The 22422-nt window shown below is 35.7% G+C and overlaps 1 protein-coding gene across 6 annotated transcripts in view; it reads right to left on the reverse strand.

Annotated features, from left to right (window-relative positions):
- LOC149074195 (mitogen-activated protein kinase-binding protein 1-like) overlaps positions 1-22422 on the reverse strand; it is a 413671-nt gene that overhangs the window by 384912 nt on the left and 6337 nt on the right. The gene's annotated exons all lie outside the window — the stretch shown is intronic.

A 22422-nucleotide genomic window follows, 5' to 3' on the forward strand; every position in this document is an offset into this window, starting at 1 on the left:
TCTTTAAAGGGAGCCATATAGAAATCACCCGTTCCCCCCTCTCTCAAATTTTTCCATAGTGACGAGTTAACCGAAATTAGTGGAGTAAAGGAGGGTTTATGAACATTGCCGTCTATGAAAGGTGGACGGGACCAAAGAAAAATGACGACTTAAACGATGCGACGACTTACCGAGGTTTTACTGCATACTCTAGGGTGGCCAGGGGTGTGCCGCGTCACGGGGAAAGTTGATAAACTGTCTTTGTTAGGCACAAATCGTCCAAACCAACCCCCACCCAACTTTATTTTCTTGAATTAGAAGTTTCACTTCAAAATTTATAAAACATGAAGTGACTCATTTTATTGAAATCAATGGTCCACCAGTGAATGCCAAACCTCGTCGATTATCACCTACCAAACTATAAGTCGCAAAAAGACTTCGTGTATATAATGGAAACAAGGCTGGTGCCGACCATCTAACGGCCGTATTTAGCATTCATAGTGCTGAAACTCGAATCAGTTGAATTCTGTTTCAGTTTCAACACGAAATAGGTATTCTCTAAGGCCGGAATTACACTATAAAAGTTTGGTAAAAGTCCTTACAAAACTTGAAAAATCCAACCAATACGTTTATTGGTTACATTCTAGAAAAGACAACCGGTGACCTTATTGGCTGCCTTTTTCAAGTTTTATAAAAGGACTTTCACCAAACTTTTATAGTGTAATCCCGGCCTGAGCAGGATCAAGTTCGTATCGTGAAACTCGGTTAACTTGACGAGAATAGACTCGATGCAGATTGGATGAAAAGTTCAATTGAAAAACTCGACTGTAGGATCTTGTGTTTACTTTTCAGCATATTTTAGTTTTTTATGAACAAAATAATGCTACTTTATATGTAGTTATTTATTAATAATGCTACTTAATATGCTACGCTTCCGCACGGATCCAGTTTTTGGCCACTTATCCATAGCGTAAATAACGTGAATAGTAGGTAGTTGGTAGAAAAATTGACATAGAGAGAAGGATTGTAGGAACAACACGCACACGCCTTAATGCAAACATCCACAACAAAAGTTAAACACAACACGAATTAATTTATTCTTTGTTTTTACGCACAGCCCGGCATGCGCCAAAAATCTAAAACACCGAGGAAGAGTGAGCCGTGAAAAAGTAGGTAGAGTGCCAATCAAAGCGTATTAATAATAAGTCTTTAATACGCTTTGATGTTAGTCCTCATTGGAGGTTGGGCGCGGACGGGAGGAGGGCAGATCGATCTTTACAACGGACGCAACCCCTCTTTCATCGAAGATTTTATTGATAGGGAGGTCAATATTAGTAATAACCTCTACCTACTTTTCAAAATTCTTTTTAATCTTTTTTAATTCTTATGTTTTTTTTTTAGCTGAGTGGTCACCATCACCATTTCCTCCCCCCCCCCTTAACGGCCTCTCTCGTACCCCCGGTTGGGAACCACTGCTCTAGACGGTAACAATTGTATTTTTTTTGTGGCGATTGGCGGCTATCACCAGACAAAGCTCGAGATACATTTGTTTAAAAATAAAGTAGCCAGAAAATTTTAAATAAAAAAAAAAAAAAGACTGATGAAAATTTTAAATTAAAAAAAAAAAGACTGATGAAAATTTTTTTTGAAAGTATTTATATTACACCAGTTTTAGCACACAAACTGCTACACAGCATAAACTCTGAGCTCAGGTTGAAGGATTGAATTAATAACGTTGATGTTTCGGAAATATGCATGAAAACATAACAGGCATCGATTTAAATATATGATTCTACCTCCTGAATTCCTGTCGGATCGTCTCCGCCTAAATAAACATAATTTTTGAAGTGCTCATCATCTGCCATCCAGTTTTTATAGAAAGAATTTTTCACATCTGCCTCTCAAATAGCACTGATTGCTGCATAAGCTAATCCCAAAATCACGATTTTCGTGATCAGACATTCCCTACCAGACATTTTTTTCACAAAAAATGGAAGATAAGTGGGGGGGGGGGGAAGTATCACTCTCGATGACGACCTGGTAAACTTCCGCTAAGTGCACGCACATATGATTGCGGCGAAAAAAGTAATTGATACTCGTGCACCACGTTGAGCTTAGTTAAATCCGCTGTGAATAGCTAAAAGGTGCCATTGAATAAACTTATGAAACACGTATTTAATGCAAACCTATATCATCACCAACACAAAAAAAAAGTACATGCGAATGTATTAACGAACCTGGTTGGCGGTTTTCCTTATAGGAATTCGAAAACATGAACATTCTTTAAAATAAAAATAAAATCATTGATCATTTTGGTCACACCACGGTCATTTTCTGCACACGAGGGCTAATTAGACCGGGTTCTTCAATTTATTGCCGACTCCGAACGGCAGCCTTTTTCACACTCACCGAGGGGGTTGGCGCGCTAACCCTTCGATGTGGGGCTTCCTGCGGTAGCAATGTTTTTCTGTGGTCATGTCGCCATTTCTGTTGTACTTGTGCCAGGAAAGTTTCTGACAAGGACGAACCGGGTATCGAACTCGCGACACCTCTAAACATCCTTTGGTACTTCAGGCGGGTATCTTCTCGACCTGGGCTACCGCGCTCATATATAAAAATAAAATTCAGGTGAACCCCGATTTTTATGAATCGGAAGAAATCGACAATTTTATTCGTTAAATCGAGGTCAAATTGATCAGGGGCATAAACATACTAAAAACGGCCAATTTTAAAAGCTACAAGATAGGGAGTTGCTGTTACAACTTATTTCTGACAACTGAAAAAAAAAACTTAATAAAGTAAGGATGAATGAAAAAATTGCTTGATAGAAGTTTGTTTTGATACGTCAAAATTTTAACGAAACAGTCGAAATTGTCATTCTTTTGATAATCGAAAAACGTTTTTTCTTCAGATGACCCGCCATTCTTTACTTATCAAGACATAGCACAAACTCCGTTTCAGAATTTCGGAGAAAAAAATCATTAAATTGAGGAATTCGTTGAATCAGAGTTCGTTAAATTGGGGTTCGACCGTAACAATAATGAATTTGTGGCACAATTCGTCATTTGAGGCACATTAGTCAGGAAATTGTGAGTCTTCATCACACATGTATGTGTGTACTTCATGATTTTCAAACAACATTTTTCTTGAATCTATAGCGGCTTGCAGGAATTTCCAAATAATTTGCCACGACGCATAGCAGTGCGATTTGCGAAAACCGTGGCCAAAATCCTAAAAAACAGTTTTGCCGTTCAACACTGATTCACAGATGAAGAGTGAATAAACCCCAGCTTCTCGACGCATGTTTTTTTCGTTTATCACCTCTTAGTTTTCGGCCAGGAGCTCCAATGTGGTGATTCAAATAGCAGTATATATACCGAACATCTCTCTCTCTCAATCTAAACCATAGTTTTCCAAACTTTTTGTTCCATCGTCCCCTTCATCAGCAATTTTTTCCCTCTCATCGCCCCCAACTAGGGTGAACCCATACGATCCTATGTTAAGTCCGTAGCTTCTACCGCCCACTGGACCATTCCATCACCAACCAGAGGGCGATATTCCCCACTTTGGGAAACACTGATCTAAACCTTTTACAAAACAGCACTCGTTCAGAAATTTCGTAGCTCTCCAGAAAATTTTAGACAGTTATTTCTATTAGTTCAAATGTGTTAGCAATTTAGAAGCACATTTTGAATTTCATTTTTGGTATTTTTATTAAAAAATGAATTATTGTTAAAACCAAGTCATTTTTTTAAAAAGTTAATTTTTGTGAGTGGCGATAAAAAAAAACGTCCTGATGCGTCCTCCTGAAATTCATTTCTCAACATTCTTTAACATGTGTAGATTATGAAAAAAGTGAAATTAGCTGCTAATATCTGCTACTCTGCTGATACCGGCGACTTTTCTTCAACATGCCATAGCTGAGGCTTGCCTAAACAAATGCAGAATAGATTTGAATTTAAGAAAATTTCTTTAAAAGGGGCAAATTATTGCTCTGATTGAGCTTTAACATTGCAAAACTGCAAAACATGCCTCAGATTTATTTATTTTTTACTTTTCTATTTTAAAACTCAAGGTGCTTCATGTGAAAAAAAAAAATTTAGATTTTAACGAAATACTTATAAAGGGTCATAGCTCAAATTTCAAGCAACAATGCACCGATTTAGAAAATCGGTTAAAGAAATAAACAGAGTGAAGTTTTAAAGGCTTAAATTAAGTAAAATTTGTAGTGTGTACAGAAAACGCAAAAGAGAATAAATTGCAAATCTCGACTGGTCTTAACAAACGTTCTCATTTTCTGCGAAATACACAAGGAATCGGTGACGAACACAAATCAGAATTCGCTGGGACTAATAAGAGAAAAAGAAGGAAAATAACTGATTCATTAAGGAAACAGCAAATACATCGAAAACTTAGGTAAATTCGAAAAAGTTTCTTGTAAAAATTCTCAAGTGATTCTCAAAATTCTGATGTGATGAATTATTAATTGATGAATTATTAATTCATCAATCAATAATTTTTCTGATATATTCATATTTAGCATAAAGAAACAACGAAGAAAAAATTATAAAATTACCGCTAAACGTCTTCAATAACTGAAAACTAGTTTTGACTATTTGAGCGATATTCTATGCATATAAAATTGATTTTCTCTGCGTTTGTCTGTATGTATGATCTCTATACAAATCTACAATTCTAGATCGATCGTTTAAAAATTTTGCATATACTCGTATACGAAACAGGACTCCAACTAAACGATAGGCTACTGTAAAAGTTCGTCAGAATAGGGCAAATTGGCGAAAAACCATCGGGCAGCAATGATTTTTGGGCCTCAACAATGACTTTCAGAATGCTCACTTTATTTACCGTGGTTCCCTAACAACGCGTCTCAGACATGTTTATTCCCTTACAATGGTTTTTTCACTTCTTCAATGCTCCTAGTATGTTGAGAAAACCTGTGCAGCGCTGAGTATTACAGTTAGTTGCTAATAAATCGTAATTATGATCATATTATTATGATATACATTAGTATATAGTTGTGACTATAAAATTTTACACCCAGACCTCGACCAGAAACATTTTTCCATCCATTACAAACTTTTTATTATACATTTGTGCTTAAATTACGTTTTATGTTTATATTTTAAATTCCTGTTTATACTTCTTTATGAATTCTTAATAAATTTTTTGTATGCAGCATTTTCATGCTTTTATAGGTTTTTTAATGGATCTCAGCAGTATTCTAACATGTTACTGCTATTCAAATATCATGTATGTGATGATGGGATATCATGAGCAAATCTATGCTATGTTTTTCTCTGCAATTCTATTAATAGCCATAATACAAACATATATTTTATCCATTTCACATCCTTAAAACCTCTTTAATCACATAATCTGCTCCCCTGCCGTTAAAAAAGCTTAATATTTATTGTTCCAAACAGTTTAAGAATATGCAACGTATTTCAAGGGGAATAAACAGTTTTGACCACATTTTTCGCAAAACGCATCACTGTGCGACGTATGAGAAAGCATGTTTACGCATATTTGTTCTTTTTCCCCCAAAACATTACACGAAACACATATTTCCGAAAGTTATATTCCTAAAACAAACGAGACGTAGTCCATAAAGTATAACCGCAATGAACCAAATATGACGCAACAAAACAAATGTTAATTTTCTAGACTAGAGTACGTTTTTTTCCTCTAATATTTTATCAAACAGTAATAATGAAAATAAACGGTAAATAAACGTTAGAATGCCTAACTGGTGCAGAAGCTTATTTCTTTTACAAAGGCACCAAATGAATGAAAAAGCAATCTTTATAATTTAATTTGTAATTTGTCATTTCTAAGTTGACTTTCCGATGAGTGGATAAAGTTTGCCTAATAATCTATTCACAAATCACCAACGAATAAGGCAAATATGTATAGCATAATGAAAATATGCAAACAGGCAGATAGAAACATGAGAGAGAGAGAGAGAGAAAAAAAAAGTAATTCAATTCATTTTTTGACAATCAACAAGAACATAAAAATCATCATCATAACTAAAAAAAAAAAAAATTCCAATACTAGAACCCACCAAACATTTTCTCAAAGCAGCGAATGAGTCTGAAAACGAAACCAAGCAGAATTAATGATATAAAAAAGAAACGTCACACTATTAGACAAATAATGAACTAAGGCTCTATTTTTCGGTGAGATCTGACCTCTGACATCTAGGTCAGACATAATCAAGATTTCAGACACCCTCTCTTGAGAAACCAAAATTAGAGCAGCCAACTTCAATGATGTATTTGTATCGTCCTCCACACAAATGAGTTTTTTTTCCACCACATCACTTGTAAAAATGCCAAACGATGGCAGCTAAATAAGCGTATTTCACTTTCGTTAGAGACATTTATGAGTTGCTTTTTTGTTCCATTGATCATTTAATAAACACATCTAGTAGACTTTTATACTAGTGAACGCAATCGAAGAGAGATCATGAGAAACAAATTCTATTAACGTTCAAGGTTGAACAAATCGAAAGAAACCTGATGAGAGAGATTGAAACTATTAGAGAAGAGCATTGTGGGTTAAGCGTCATTGCAATGGCGTCATTCAATGATTTTATTGTTAACAAAGATATATTTACAGTAAGAAATAAAGTTAGAACACTTCTTGTCTACAAAGTTCCCGTGCAGCGAATTTTCTGTCCCTCGATTTAGGATCACATTAACATGATCAGAGATTTCTGACATCATTTATTTCTAGTCGCTACTATGATTAAGACATATGAAACACACACAATCATCGGTTAAGAATAACACGTGATTTCCTTCCTAATAATCGTTACTCCTGATGATCAAATATATCGCGAGTCACTGAAGCAGAAACTTTCGAAGACATATATATATGAGTATTTTGAAGTACAATGTGGATTCGAAAGATTGATTTCTATAATTAGGGGGAAAGTGCCCGAAATCCACCCCCCCCCCCCTAATTTGCATGTACGGAGCTGCTGTCCTGCGACAGTGACAGGAAACTCTTCAGAATCATTCAATTGACTACTTGCAGTGACGTAGTTGCTTTGCTCTTTTCATTTAAGCTTTTAATTTTTCAAAAATAGTTTGTTATAATTGTAACAGTGCAAAATCATAATGTAATATTTACGTCTTTACGGTAAGTTTTTCATCAGTTAGCGAATGATAATTATAGATCGCTTTTTAATATTGCATTGTAATCGCCATAGTCGTGTAGCTGTGGTCGTTTAGTCAGGAGCAGTCACAATTTTTGCTATAGCTGAATCCCTAAATCCGTCCCCTCTTTGTATCTCGAATCCGTTCCGGGAAAGGATTTGGGACATTCATAACTTTTCTTGCGCCTTTTTTTTTTCCTGACTACTTAGACTCATTTTGACTGACGTATGATCCAAGAGACATCAAGAAAGTTCCAGTCATCTAGCCTTAAACACCTTCCAGAGGCGGGAGCTCCTTCTTGGTGTGACAGACACGTCCCCATAAAGCATCTCTAAAACCCTCTATGGAAAATAAAGAAATGGTGGAAGAGCGTAAGGGGAAACAACTAATCAAAAACCAAAAAACGTCTCACCATTGAAGATAAATGTCAGCCTGGAAAATCAACAAAACCTCCCACAAAAAAAAAAAAATTGACAGTATATTAAAATTGGTAAAGTGTTCAAAATGCTTGAAGTAGAGCCCATGATGTTCATCGTCAATAAAACCAAAAACTTTGTTATTTAGATGCAATTTATTTACTCATAACTTATTTAACTTGTTTATACAGGGTGGGCAAAAAGTCCGTAGAAACTTTAAAAATGAATAAAAACTGGAAAAATAACCGAAAAAAAAACGGTTTACAGGGTTTAGCGGGAATTGACCCCTAGGTCACGGGAATTTTTTAAGACAGGAAAAAATAACTCAAAAATAGCCAATAGGTGGCGCTGGTACGAGCGACTTCGGTGGAAATATGCAAATGAGACGGTTATAAGAACTTGCGCTCCTAATCCACAACCAGTTTACCGTTGTAAACTGTGCATGTGGACCTGCTGCACTCTGCCGTTGCTGGGTTTGTGACTCGCCTGCAATGTGTTATCCCCTACGGTGGTGGTCATGTGGAACACATACTGCTGTAATAAAGAGGCATTCTTCATTTGGAGGCATTCTGTCCGATATTTGCGTATCTTCTCTTTGACTTGTGTACGTCAGCGCCACCTATCAGCTGTTTTTTTAGTTTTTTTTTCCGTGTCTTAAAAAAATTCTCGTGACCTTAGCGATGCTAACCCTGGCAAACCGTTTTTTATTTCGGTTATTTTTCCGGCTTTTATGAATTTTTAAAGTTTCTACGGACTTTTTGCCCCCCTTGTACATGTTTTCATCTCCATAAATTTATTATAAGAGATCTTAGCACTGTTTTAATCAAGTTTCCAGTAAAAATAAATGTGTAGATAAGAACTGGAAAGGGGAGACAGAGTTAGGGCACCTTTGGTGAAAATCCAAAATTTGCGTTCTTTCGATTATTCACTTTTTTTTGTTAGAAAAAAATTTGTACATCCACACTTGCAGCACTATTAGGTATGTAAGCTGAGTTACTTTAAATCAGTTTTTAAATTATTTTTAACTTCAAACAAATTTTCAGAATTAATGATTTTGTTGGGGGGACGATATTTGGACACTATACCTTATACTCAAACTGCATCGAGCTGCTAGACGACGCGGTTGAGAAACTGCAGAAATTACGAGTATGGTAATTCCGGTCAATGATTAGTGAAGCGGGAGCCACGATGTAAGTGTAGTTAGAACTTTCTCAAAACATCCTTCCGTAGAGTCTAGAGTTTCAAGATCAGATCAGAACAATGAAAACTCATCAGAAACATCCATACACACGTCTCCGATCCCCCCACCTCGAATCAGACTTCATTGACGCTCGACTCGGGGATTATTTCCGTTTCGCCCCACCAAGTATCGTACTGAACAGGACTGCGGCATCTGATTTACGAAAGCAACCTGTATACCTTCGGGTGGGTCAGGGCATTACCTCCTAGATACACTAGACTGAGATTACGAATTCGATTTCTGGCTGATCAACGTTCTGGAACGGAAAGTTTGGTGAGAGCAATCAGTTAGTGGCGCATCGTTTCCGTAAAAGAAAAATTAAAGCTTTTTTGAAACAAATTGAAAATTTCTGGAGAACGGGCAGAAACCCTAGTGTGTGGTGTGACCAACCTTTAACCCTTACAGCGGCAATCCCGAGATATCTCGTCAAACCTGATCTGCTTTATTTCGGTCACCCCGAAATATTTCGGGTTCTTAACAGGCTTTTATTTCCAATGTGACAGTTATAATGCGGATCACGAAAATTTTAAAAACCACTTAAAGGGTTAAATATAATCGTCAAGTAGCGTCCTTGTCTCGGACCTTCCCATTATGATTTGCTACAGCAATAGCAGAAGAAAATTATTTTTATAATACACATACATATTGCGATATACATATAATTTGGAAAGAAATTGGATATTCGCAAAAAAAACAAGTTTTGATCAAGTACATAAGTTTCGAATGTTCAAAAACGTTACGTTCAGTTTTTCTTAATAAAACCAGCTATTTGATCTCCTTCAGCGCAAACTACAGCACGTGCATAATGATGCCAGAGGAATCTTCAGTTTTGCGCATCCTTTATTTATTACACAAGAAAGCTTTATTGCGTCAGGAATTGCCTATTAGTTGAAATCTACATCGAAACCTTGCTGGAACGATATACGATATAACAATAAATCGATTGTTTGGAATTTCCATCAATCTATTGTTGAACTTCTCTAGCTACAAATATATCCTTTTCTACGATAAATTGTTCTATAACGATCATTTTTGGAGAGATTTTAAAAACGGTATAATGATATTTTCTTATACCTCGTCCAAAATTGCCATCAATACATTTGTAACCATCTAGATAGTTTTTGTTCTTCCGATGGTATCCAGTTATATCGGTATTTTGCCTCTCATCATCCCCGATCTTCAAGTGTTGAAGTTACTTCTGTTGCTAACGTCTGTGTCAGAGACGCGAAAAGGAGTGCATTGTGATGAACTCCTTTACAAGGTGAAGCACCTAACATTTATTAATTAAATAACAAATCATAAGTGATTGCGGCGAATAAATGCTCAGTAAAGTATTAGTTTTGTAATGCATGGCAATTCTGCTTTTCGATAATCACTTTTAACGGTAATCACTCTACATGGTTCATACTCTTTGAAAGTACAAAAATTCAAGGACTATTCAAGCATTTTTTTCAAGAAAAATTTAAAAATTCAAGAACATTCGTATCGTGGTTAGTAAAAATCGTGATTTTTTTTTTTTCAAAAAATGAAATTGGATTCATTTATATTCAACATTTACTCATTTTCAATTTCGAATTTGAAAAAAAAAAATTGAAGTTTGGTATACAAATAACATTTTGCAGAAATCATTTTATGCTTGCAAAACTATTGGAATTAGTCTTCGATAAAAAAAATCTAAGTTCTTGTAGTCATATATGTAGGGTGACCATGTGACCCGTATTTCCCGGGACATTCCCGTAATTTTGGCCATCGCGACTTTTTCACAAAAATGTCTCGTTATTTCCAGTATTTGCAACAAAGCCTGAGTGAATTTTTATTCTTTACTGAAAATTATTTTCACAACCCTATGAACTATAATTAAAACTCACATATTTATTGATGTTAACGTTTTTCTTCCTTCATAAAATTAATTTAAATATGTTCTTAAATGCAATGGTGCTTCATTTTCAGTCTTCGGTGATTTTTTCCAATTTTAGCAATAATTGGCAACTTTGGTCAAGTTTGGCATAATTTTTGGTGACAATTGGCGTTTTTGCCGTATTTTAATCGACGAAATATGGTCAGCCTAAATATATGCAACTGACATTCATTAATTCAGCAGTTTAAAATATTTTGAAGTAATGTCTTCAGCGCAGTGTTTTGCTGCCAAATTTCAGGCACCATCTTTTTAAGCACAGAAATACCTCAAATATGCGTGATCATTAAGGATACGTAAATTTCGCATTCACGAAATATCCGTGATAAATGTGTAATTTGCCAATTTTGACGAATGCGAAAAATTTATATTTTACTACTTTTCGCGATATCTCAATAACTTACACTTTTTTAAGCGAAAAAGTTGCAATTTTGCTCAGCACTCGTGAGTGTGCTTAAAAGGGGCACAACACAGGCATCACTTCTTTCCCCTCTTACTAGCCTCATTTACTTGAACGTTTCAACGGAGGTGGCTTTTGGTGAATAGAATCTGCTTGGCATTTTTTGCCCCTCGTAGGGAAAAAAGAGGAAGTAAAATTTTAAAAGCCTCTTGTTTGGTGAATGTTTGTGGTTTTAGTGGTTTTATGTCCCTTTCCCATAATCCTTTGCGATTTTTCCCTATTGCCGAATGGGAAAAAAACAGACTTTCTCTTAACCTATGTAGACAGGGCTACTGAACAGCTTAAAAATAAATGTTTATTTTTGCAGTCGATGGTGTATTTCACTAGTACTCATAAGCCCCGTTCACATGTGCAAGATTGGGGGTCGCTTTGGTGGTAATTACCGGCATGACAACCTTTTTCCCCTCGTAGGGAAGAAAAAGGTGGGAGAGAAGCTCATCAAAAAAAGCCCATCTTTCTTGGGGTGGACTGGAGGTCGACACCGACCTTCTCTCCCATAATCCTTTGCGCCGCGAAAACTGCTATAAGCTCCTTCGTCAACCATCTTGAATCAATCACTTCCGTTCAACCTACGTAACCAGTGACGACTTCCGGAAAGAAGAGGGGGGGGGGGATTACCTGCATAAACTTAACGTCATGTGAACGGTTTGTAGCGAAAATCCCCGTTACCGGGAACTTCCCGGGATGTTTTATTGTACATGTGAACGGGGCTATAGTGATATATTCAACTCAACGTTAGCTGGCGCTGGAGATAATATACATGCCAACATGCCCCCCCCCCCCAAGAACTTAAACGATACAAACGTCGTTATGTGCAGGTTATGTAACGTTCGTCTGAATGGGCTGAAGAGGGATACTTTGCAGAAACATACGATGTATTCCACGCATTTAAAGAAAAAAAAACGAACAGCCAGGCCTATTTGGAACTAAACGACAGGCTACAATCATCGGTGGTTTTGAAGGTCAAAAGCGTGCCAAGAAAGAATGAGATGATTTTGTAGAAGACACGGTAAGAATGTGTTTAAAAGCTAATATTCTTTTGCATAAACTTGATCAACCTGTGTGTGTGTGTGCTGTACGTGATTATTTCGCTAAATATGTGCCGGTTAGGGTAACCTTCCTTCTGGAGACGATTTCGAACTCCACGATGTTCAACGTGGTAGAATTTCGGAAAAAGAGACTATAAAACAACGTTTGAAAAATAAACCGATAGTTATAGTGGCGGATGAAACATCCGATAAACAAGGGGGTTATGTTTTTTCAGTCTTACTGAAAACCATTGATTATGAGTCAGAACAATCATGTTAGCTGGCTAGCATATAATTTTTAGACGTCGCCAATTCTTCCGTGTGCTCCCAAGCTATAATTGACACATTAATATAATACGAAATTGAATACTCTCAAATAAAGGGCCTAGTATCAGACTTCGCTCGTTATATGACTGCGTGCTTCAACTTAACGAAAACACTTTTAGGTGACAACATTTTGCACTACCAATGCTGGGCGCATAAAGTGAATCTCGTGGATGACGTATTCATTGAATTCTGTTCTGGCCAAGACGAAGACAACTTTTTTTCACTCAAGGAAAATTAAAAGTGCGTATATGAATCACCTAAAAGGAAAAGTATCACAACTGCCAGCAAAACTCTTCCCATCGCCTGTAGTAACCAGGTGGAATTCGTGGTTCAAAGCTGTCATTTATCTGAGCGAATATATGGAACATATTATTGCTCTTTTCAATGAATATGAAGAAGATATCTCGAGCATAAGTTTCTTACAGGAAAATTTTGGGAATGAAATTGTAGCTCGTAAAATACGAGTTGCTGACTTTCGTTTCCGAGTTCTGTATTATGTCCCAAAATTATGGAAGGATCAAACTACTCATTCGCGCACATTTTGAGGAGTAAGTTATTATACTTGAAATCCTCTCTTGAGCGCCAAAGTGGAGGGCATTTTGTGAAAAAACTGAAAATTTTGACAAATGAAAATAGTTTTAAATAACTTGACTCCACACGTGACATCTAACGCAACAAATGAAGCGTCCCAGCGTATAGATAGATTATTCTATTCATCTGAAGCCGCGACAACAACCACATCATCTTTTGAACACAAATTAATTATTAGAAAGCTTCCCCAAAATACCTTTTTCTAAAGACGTACCACGGGATGGTACCACATCGATGAATACAATCATTTCAACAGACAGCTACTTACAGTGGTGAACCAAGCGACCTTTGTTGATGTTATGCAAATTTTGAATGCAATAAAATGCTGCTACATCAACTTTGCAAAAGCAGCTAGGTATATCCAAAACCTTCATAAACCCGTTAATAGCGTGGATGCCGAGAGATATGTTAGCAACTACTATTTTGTTATTACAGACAGAAGGCAGAGGCTTAAAGGTAGAGAATGTAGACACTACTACAATGCTAGCTTTCAACTGAGTACTTCAACACTTACCAGAAATACGGTCGGTTTTTTAGTCTTGTGACAAATGCAGAATTCTTTGATTAAAAATTGTTTTGTCTTTTTTTTGCGTGAATAAATGAGAAATTCCTGATTGTGAAGTATTTTTTAATTATTTTTTTCCTATCAAATGTAAAACTTTCGATTTGAAAATTACTTTTTGTGTGGAACAAATGAGAGACTTTTGATTTGAAGTATTTTTTGGTTTGTGAAATATGTTTTATTTATTTTTGTGAACAAGTAGAAAACTTTCTATTTGAAAATTATACGAAATTTTTGATTTTGAAATTTTTTTATGCGAAATCTAGGTTTTTTAGTAGAGCGAAATTTATGTAGCTCTAGCAATAGTCTTGTGTTGAACATTGTCTCGTAACTCATCGTCGTTGCTCTACTCATTTTCACCCCAATGGAATATGGTTTGTGGGGGGTGGGGATTGGGACAAAAATTGATGGAAGAAATTCACATTTTTTTTTCACGCACTTATAAGCAACTAAAAATTATTTTTTTTTAAAGGCTGCAATTTTTTGAAGACTTGAAAATGAAATTTTTTTTTTTTTCAAGGATTGTACGAACCCTACTCTAGAACGATTTTTTTTGGTCAGCAGAATATCGTTATATCGAGATTTCACCGTATTTCGAACGGCTACAGACACCCATGATCGGGACTCGGTCGGAATAGGTACTTTTGGAAATAAAAACAATCACATAATAGTCGGATAACGTTGGAGGGGGGGGGGGTATTTGCTATAATTTATGAAACAAAACAATGTTTCCAAACTAATCAAGAATAAATGAACTGCGCAAAGACAAAAAAGAACAAAACACATCGCTTTGTATTATGTCTCTCACATACTAAATGGATTTCGAAAGAAAGGAAATGGTATGGGGATGAATGTTACAAAAAAGGCTAGATATCGTAGTGTAAAGGCATGAACAAGCAGTAAAAATATTCTTCGAAAACCTTGTTGTAAACAGGCTTTGATCAACGATAAGCATCTTTGTGATCACTTGTGAAACACTCGATGAACCCGCGCGCGATATTTTACATAGTATACGTAACCTTCACGTCTCATTGCCTCTGTCAAGGCAAAGAAATCGAAATGGAATTCTTTGCTGTGTGAAATTACACAAAATTGAGACCATAACATTGAATAATTGAGTACGATTGTTGGACGCATAAGTAGAGATACGGATTATTTTAACCTACAGAAAAGCACGCTCCAATTCAATCTATACTTTCTAAACTGGTATGATCATACTGATCATCATATAAATTTTCATTCAATGACGACAAATTATCGACCTACGCTCATAGTAGCAGTAGAATCCCGACAGTGTCGTATCACAGTAATTTCTTCCTGTACAAGGGCAAAATAGAGTATCTCGTACTAGAGTAGCAGAAAGAAAAAGCTTTAGCGCTACCATACAAAGTATAAAAGACAGGTGCATAGGCGGAGATAGACTTGGAAGTCTGGGGGGGGGGGCACGATGATGATGTCAGTTCATCTATACATATTATACATATATGTATTAGATCAGTCAACTTCACCTTTGACGCTGGGGGGGGGGGGAATGCCCACCGTACCTCCACCCATGCTTCGGTGTGAGTGAGTGAAAACGTTTCCCCCCCCCCCCCCCGAAATATTTTTCTCTGTTCATGTTTGCCTGAGCGGATGTATAGTCAGACCTCGGTACAACATCAGCTCGGGGGATGGAATAAAAATGACTTCTAAAAAAGCGGAGTGACTTAATAATGAGTAATCCCAATTCACTAATTATGCTGGGAGGGAGCTATAAAAATTGACGTTATAGGCTTTAAGACGTTAAAAATGATGTTATGAAAAGGTCTTACTGTGTATCTGAATAATTTCGTAGTTAGAAGATAGGTTTTAGGCCGATGCCACATGCGCGTTAGGCCCCTTTCACATGGAGCGGATGCGGGTCCGGATCCGCATCCTTTCCCTCGCATCTTTAGACTGATTTTGTTTTCACCCAGTGAGAGAACGCCATACGGGGATAGCGCGTTGTTTAATAAAATTATTTAATTTCTCGTTTTATTCACCGTTTTCTCTGCGAATCACTCAGTCCAGTACGCTCTTAGAGCTTGAAATTTTTCATAAAAACTTTTTTCTATTTTTTTTCCAATTTTCGTAATTGTTTTTCTCCTTCACCCCTGATTCAGTGCTCATCGGCAGTCTAGAGCCATTCTTTGGTGGTTTAATCTACAGTCCCATAGAATATGAGTATAGACATGCTTTCAGTTCGATCCTAACAAGCAGTCGACGGGAGAAAATATCTTAAAATATTTTCAAACGATTTTTAAAATAAAAAATCTAAGATCTGTCTTTTTGAAAAATATGAAAGAAAAATTCCAAAACATTCAATGATGTTCCGAAAAAAAAAAATTCAGGAGATATCAAAGACTTTGCCAGTAGAAAAAAAATGGAGGGGTGGAGACTCAAAGTGAATAGAAATATTCACATCATAATTCTGTCTTGAGCCTGGACTATACTATAAAAATTTTATAATAGTTCTTTCACAAATGCAACCAATAAGCTGATCAGTTGTATTTGCTCGAATGTAATCGATAAATTTATTGGTTGCATTTTTCAAGTTCTATATAATAACTTTCATAAACCTTTTAGAGTGAAATCCCATCTTAAGATTAGTTACTTCTGAAATATAAAATGTCACTTTTTTTTAGTTTATAGACTCACTAAGTATATCGGGTAAAATATACTTGTAGGTATCGGGGGTGGGGGGCATAAAAAATATTCAAGTGCTTAGGAGCCGTTCAAGTATTACGTCATCATCGATGGGGGGGGGGTGTTTCCGATTTGCTGACTTTTGCTGACAAGGGGGGAGGGGGGTTTGCATAATCCTTACGTCATCAACCACCCTTTATGAAAATATGAGTTAGGATTCAGAGGGGCAGAGCTGATGACGAAATTTTGCTGAGGAGGAGGGGGGGGGGGTCAAAAATGGCTAAATATTTGCTTACGTAATACTTGAACGGCCCCTTAGGGTCTTCAAACGTCTTAATCTGGCCCTGAGTGAACGCCGTACGTGGATAACGTTGTTTAATTAATAAAAGTATTTAGCTTTAAAAGTTAAAAAAATCAAAAGATTAAAATTTAAAAAAAATAAAAATTTAAAATGTTAAATGTTTATATTATTTAATAATTTTAAAAACTAAAATGAAAAAAAATAATTTTTTTAAATTAAATTTAAAAGTTATTAAAGTATTTGGTCAATTAAATATAATCATCGTAATGTGTGAATTACAGAACGACTTATAATTTTACGTGTTATAGGGATCGAAAATTTTATAGTGTTTTTTCTTCTTTCAGAAATGAAATTTTATATCCAATAACGGCTACATTTTCATGGTCCCGTCAGTGGCCGTTGTTGGCAGGTTTTATTGTATGAAATTGTAAAGTATGGACAAAAGGCAGTTAAAGTTGCTATATCTCCTTTATCTCAGAGGGAAACGGAGGGATAGAGGTATGTTGGTACATCCTATTGATGAACAGGGACCTTCATATGGTGTTTTTAAGGGTATTTATGGCAAATAATTAAAAAAATTCCATGCAAAATCATCTTTAAAAGTAGCCAAAGATGCGGGCGAATTCTACCCGGATCCGTGTCATGCGAATAGCAATTCAACCTAATAGCAATAGTAACCTAATATACAAAACCTGTATGTGCGGATTCGGAGCCGCACTTAGGTTTTGACACATGCGGACGCCATCCTGACCCGCACGAACACTTCGAAGTTGCGGGCGCATTCCGCATCGTCTGAAAGGCTCCTTAAGCCGGGTTTTCCTAGGAGTAAAATTTTTGCGCCGTGTGAAGCGTGAAAACGCTGATTGGTTAAAAATTTGAAATTCAGGTTTTTTTAACCAATCAGAGTTTTTACGCTGCACGCACAGTATAAACCTGCTCCTAGGAAAACCCGGCTTTATGTACCAATAGTTAAAACTTCTTCCGGACCCGCATCCGCTCCGTGTGAAAGGGCACTTCCACGTACGTGATTTTCGGCGTACGCTTTGGATAATGAAGAATAAATTAGAGTTGCCAGACGATCACGGACGGGTGTTTTTCTTTCTATTATGAAACCGGTTCCTCCATAAAAATGTTTACTCCGTTTTTCATTTAATTTTTAGTCGTCGTGATTATTATATTTATTTTTATTCTTAACTAGTTTACCCGTCGCGCGTTGCTGCGATCTCAGAAGAAAGGAAATTCAAGGAAATGAAGGAAAGGAAAAAAAATTAAAAAAAACAACTATGCCAAAAACTTTCGCGGGAGTGTACTCAACTTCCCAAAGTTTCATGGCGATCGGATGAATGATGTAGTAATGCATAAAGGACAAACAGACATACATTCGTTTTTATATATAGATTTTCAGGGGCGTCGGAAGTGTTTCGAACCTGTGGGTGCCCGTCTTGAGATTCATGTAGGAAATTTCGATTTTTGAATCAATTCTGTGGGTGCTCGGACCCGTTCTACAAACTTCCGTGGGTGCTCGAGCACCCACAGCACCCCCTGCTCCGACGCCACTGTAGATTTTGATCCGGTGATATTTTAGTCCTTCAGTTTACTTACTTTGTATTGAATTGGTTTGTTTTTATTTTTTTATTTTATGTCTGTGTATTGCATTTTATCTGGTTTGATTTTATTGTATTTACATTTCTATGTCTTACCTTGCTATAATTGGATTGTTTTCTGTAGCTTGGTATATATTTAAATAAATAAATAAAAATAGAGCTCATCTAACAACCTTCGTGCGTTCTGTCCCACGGCGATAATCGCGCTCGTCTGGTATCGGCCTTAAAACTGGCTAGTGCGTTATCAAATAAGAAATAATATATCAATACACTATGCAAAAAAAAAAACACGCTAAGTCATTGAAAATATTGTGAGGGCTCAAAGATATTGTTGAGGGGGGGGGGGCGGCTCAAATCCAATATGCATTTCTACAAATATTATGGAGATAGTGGCAAATACTGAGTGGGCTCGGGCTCTTGGGCCGGATACGTCTACGATAATTCGGCATTATATAGTTCGCTACCTTTTCATTTGGCATTATATAGTTCGCTACCTTTTCATTTGACATTATATAGTTGGCATTTTGTCTATTACAGCGGTTCTCAACCTTTTTTGACTCACGGAGCCCTTTCCGGTATATAATTTCTATGGCTGAGCCCCGTATGCTTATTTTGTATTTATTCATCAAAGTTGCTTATTTTGTATTTATTCATCAAAGTTACTTATTTTTATTATTCAAAAATATTAATTTTTTTCAAATTTACTGGTTTTTTTCCCTCGAGCGGCCGCGGAGCACCGGTTGAGAACCGCTGGTCTATTATATTGTACCCAATAGTTCTTTTCGACAAGATATTACGCTTGAGACCGAATTTCCCAAATAAATTATTAATAATAATAATTAATTTGAATAAATTTTGTATTTATTTGATGCAATAGAAAATTCCTAACCCGGACACTGACATTTTTTCTTTACCCAAGTTCAGTCTCGGCTTTTTGTATTACAGATCGGCCATTTTCTATCATTTTCGTACTAAATTTTCCGGATGTATTGTTGGTGTTCACTGTGGTTTTCGGGCTTCTGCGAAAGTGGAAACAATGGTAGCACATGCGTGTCTCAATGAATGTGATTAGTAAGACAGTCCGCTTTGATCAAAAGAACATTCCTTTCTGCATTTGATTTCTCCGCGCTGTACAGTTCAACTTAGTGGTTTTAGAACTTTCCAGCGCTCTATTACTTTCTATCAGGGTTGAGTTTTTGCCGGCGAAAATTCACTTTTACCGGGTGATGGACAGTGGCAAAAACGGAAAAAACAGCAAAAGTTGTAGGCCTATTTTACTTTTTTTTTTTACATGTTACATTATGAGTGTTATGAAATTATCAATCGTTAGAACTACAATTTCGATAAACACATTTTTCACTGTTCAGTTTTATCATATTTCTATAATATCATTGAAGAGAATATATCACTTGTGAGAGCTCTTTCATGCACAGGGTGTATATCTTGAGCAAAACTGTTTAACCAGTCATCTGGCTATGCTGAAATAGGACGTCATGCCGATTTTCAGCATAATTTAGAAAACTAATTATTAGTTACTTCAATTATTAAACTTTTTTTGTTGATTTTGAAAAACAGCTAAGATGATGAACTCAGTTTCAATGTATTTTCATAAAAGTGTTATTCAACACATATATTTTATCAGCTTCAAACTTCCAAAAAAGGGGATGGAGAAATTAATCGACCAGATGATTAGTTAAGCATGCTTTTAACAAGCTCATTTTTCTCAAAAAAAAAAAAACTTTTCTTTTTTCTTCACCTTTTCATTCTCTCTCAGTTGTCTGTTTATGCATAAATATTATTGAATAAAATAACATTTCTTATGAGGTTGGGATATAATCACGACAACCAAAATTTAAATTCAACTTGAGCAATGGGGGGGAGGGGGGAGATTATATAACACTACAAAAAACCAGAATGAAAGATTTATACATAATTTCGTTTCTCTATTACATACTTTCATCCTGGCTGTAGTAGCTTTACTTTGCATGTGGCCAAATTTTCCACATTTTTATAGATTTTTACCATATCTTTTGACAATCTTTCGAAATAGTCCTCATATTATTGGATGTTAAAATAGTAAGATATTGTAATGTTAACTCTTAATTTAAGAATTTAAGAGAATCAAAAGAAAAAAGTTTCAACAAAAATCTTCACAAAAAAATTGAAAATTACAATACTGTGAGTTTAGTCAATCAATTAGTGATCAGCACTTCAGACTGCAACAAGCTAACTGCACTGACTCTTATCAAAACTAATGAAATGAGCAAGAATTTTCTACACTCTCACTCTGTGAAACAACTCCAAAAACCAGTCCTCTTTTCTAAATGTTCCATATTAGTAAGTTTTTAAAAGGTTGTCTGTAGATGTGTTTCAGAGTAAAGGCATAAATTAGAATGAAAATATAAGCAGATGTGGCACAGAATCTGGGTTTTGGTTCCCTGTGTTTGACCTAGGGGATACTTGGGTGAACTCTATATTATAGACATTGCTCTATATTCCTGTGTTATCATTCATGTGTTGTTGGGTTCATAGGGGGCAGAAGCCCCCAATAATTTAGAAAAAAACAATGCAATGAGCTCTCCTCTCGCGTGTATGTGCCTAAGTCCTGTATATATAGGACGACCAGCAACTTTCAGCCCTACCAATGATTTGCCCTGCACCTCTGGTTGGGTTTCATTCAGAAAAGACATGCTTTATTAATAACTTAATTATGAGCAACCTGCTTGGCACACAGAAATGGTTTTTATTCATATTTATCTCCAACCATTTTGTCTAACTGAAAGGAAATCGGCTCATTCCAGAGGTTAAAAAAAAATCTATTTTAAATATTTCACCTTTCTAAAGAAAGTCAGGATTCTCAAAACTTGTTTTATAAAAGTAAAAGTTCAAATTTTGAATTCTTTCAATTCTTGCCACTGTCAAAAACTATTTTTGCCACGACAGTTTTATCCATTACAGCAAAAACTTGCCAACTCTGAATAGACATGGTCATTTTAATGAAGATATTTTTTCGGATTGATCATGCATTACTTCATCCAACATTCATAATTGAGCTGAAAATTCAATAAATTAAAAAAAAAAAAATCAAAGAATGAGTCAAACTTATAAATTAAAAGTCTTTGGCCTAAATTTTTGCCACCCAGAAAGAGAATATCTTTCATTTACCTTTTTCCAGAAGTATAACCAGCATTGGATGAGTTGACAAAATATTTTTTGCAACAACAATTGTGTAACCAAACTTTAAACACTTATTATGTAGGCATGATTCATAGTCTGTCAAATAGACCAGACCCAAGCTCTGACCCTTCCGGGATATTAGCCCTTTACCCGTGTAAGTTCAGATTCATTTTCTGGCATTTTAAACATAAAAAAGAAGATTGGTGTTGGCTAGAATTTGAAGGAATAAGAGAAACTGTAGATTGGGCAGACAGACAAATCATTTAAAGTGGAGCATGCTTTTGCCTATGACCATAAAGTTTCATTCAAAAACACCCAGATTTCATTCAAAAATAAAAAAAGTTACAACCCTCGAATATTCAGACGTAATCAAGATTTCAGTAGCATACAAAACTGCTCTAATAAAAAACCACACCTCATTTATGGAAACAACTAATCAAAAGGTTATAGCATTATTAACAAACAGTGAAAGCTCAGCCTGACAATTATATAAACACAGAATTAGCATCATTGCTGATGCTAGTGAAACATTGAAATAATTCACTCTCACATGGTAGCCAAATAGTCTGACATCCTGTCAAAGAACAATATTTTGAAAGTAGTTGTAATACTATTTGAAATAAGCCTACTATATTCAATGGTGCTAGTGTAAAACATTTTTTTGTAAATAATACTATAATTATTTTATCTTATTTATTCAGCACCCAGAGAAAGATTAGATATTACTTGATTCAAAATTTAAATGTTTAGGTCTACTCGCATTTTTAAAAATATTAAAACAAATAATGAAGCATGATGTAATAGCATAAATTTCTTTAAATTCTACTTAGCTCTCTCTTAAAATTTCAAAATCTTTTATAATGTGTCAAAGTGTTATACGTTTCTTACTAAACAGATGAAGTCTGTTTAATAAGAAACTTGAGTATACTTTTCATAATTCATCCAAAAAATAAAAATTTTGAATGTTATACAAG

Source organism: Pholcus phalangioides, unplaced genomic scaffold (assembly GCF_987345545.1).
Source record: "Pholcus phalangioides strain wild (caught in Gottingen) unplaced genomic scaffold, Ppha-v1.0 ptg000017l_1, whole genome shotgun sequence".
Taxonomy (NCBI): Eukaryota; Metazoa; Arthropoda; class Arachnida; order Araneae; family Pholcidae; genus Pholcus; species Pholcus phalangioides.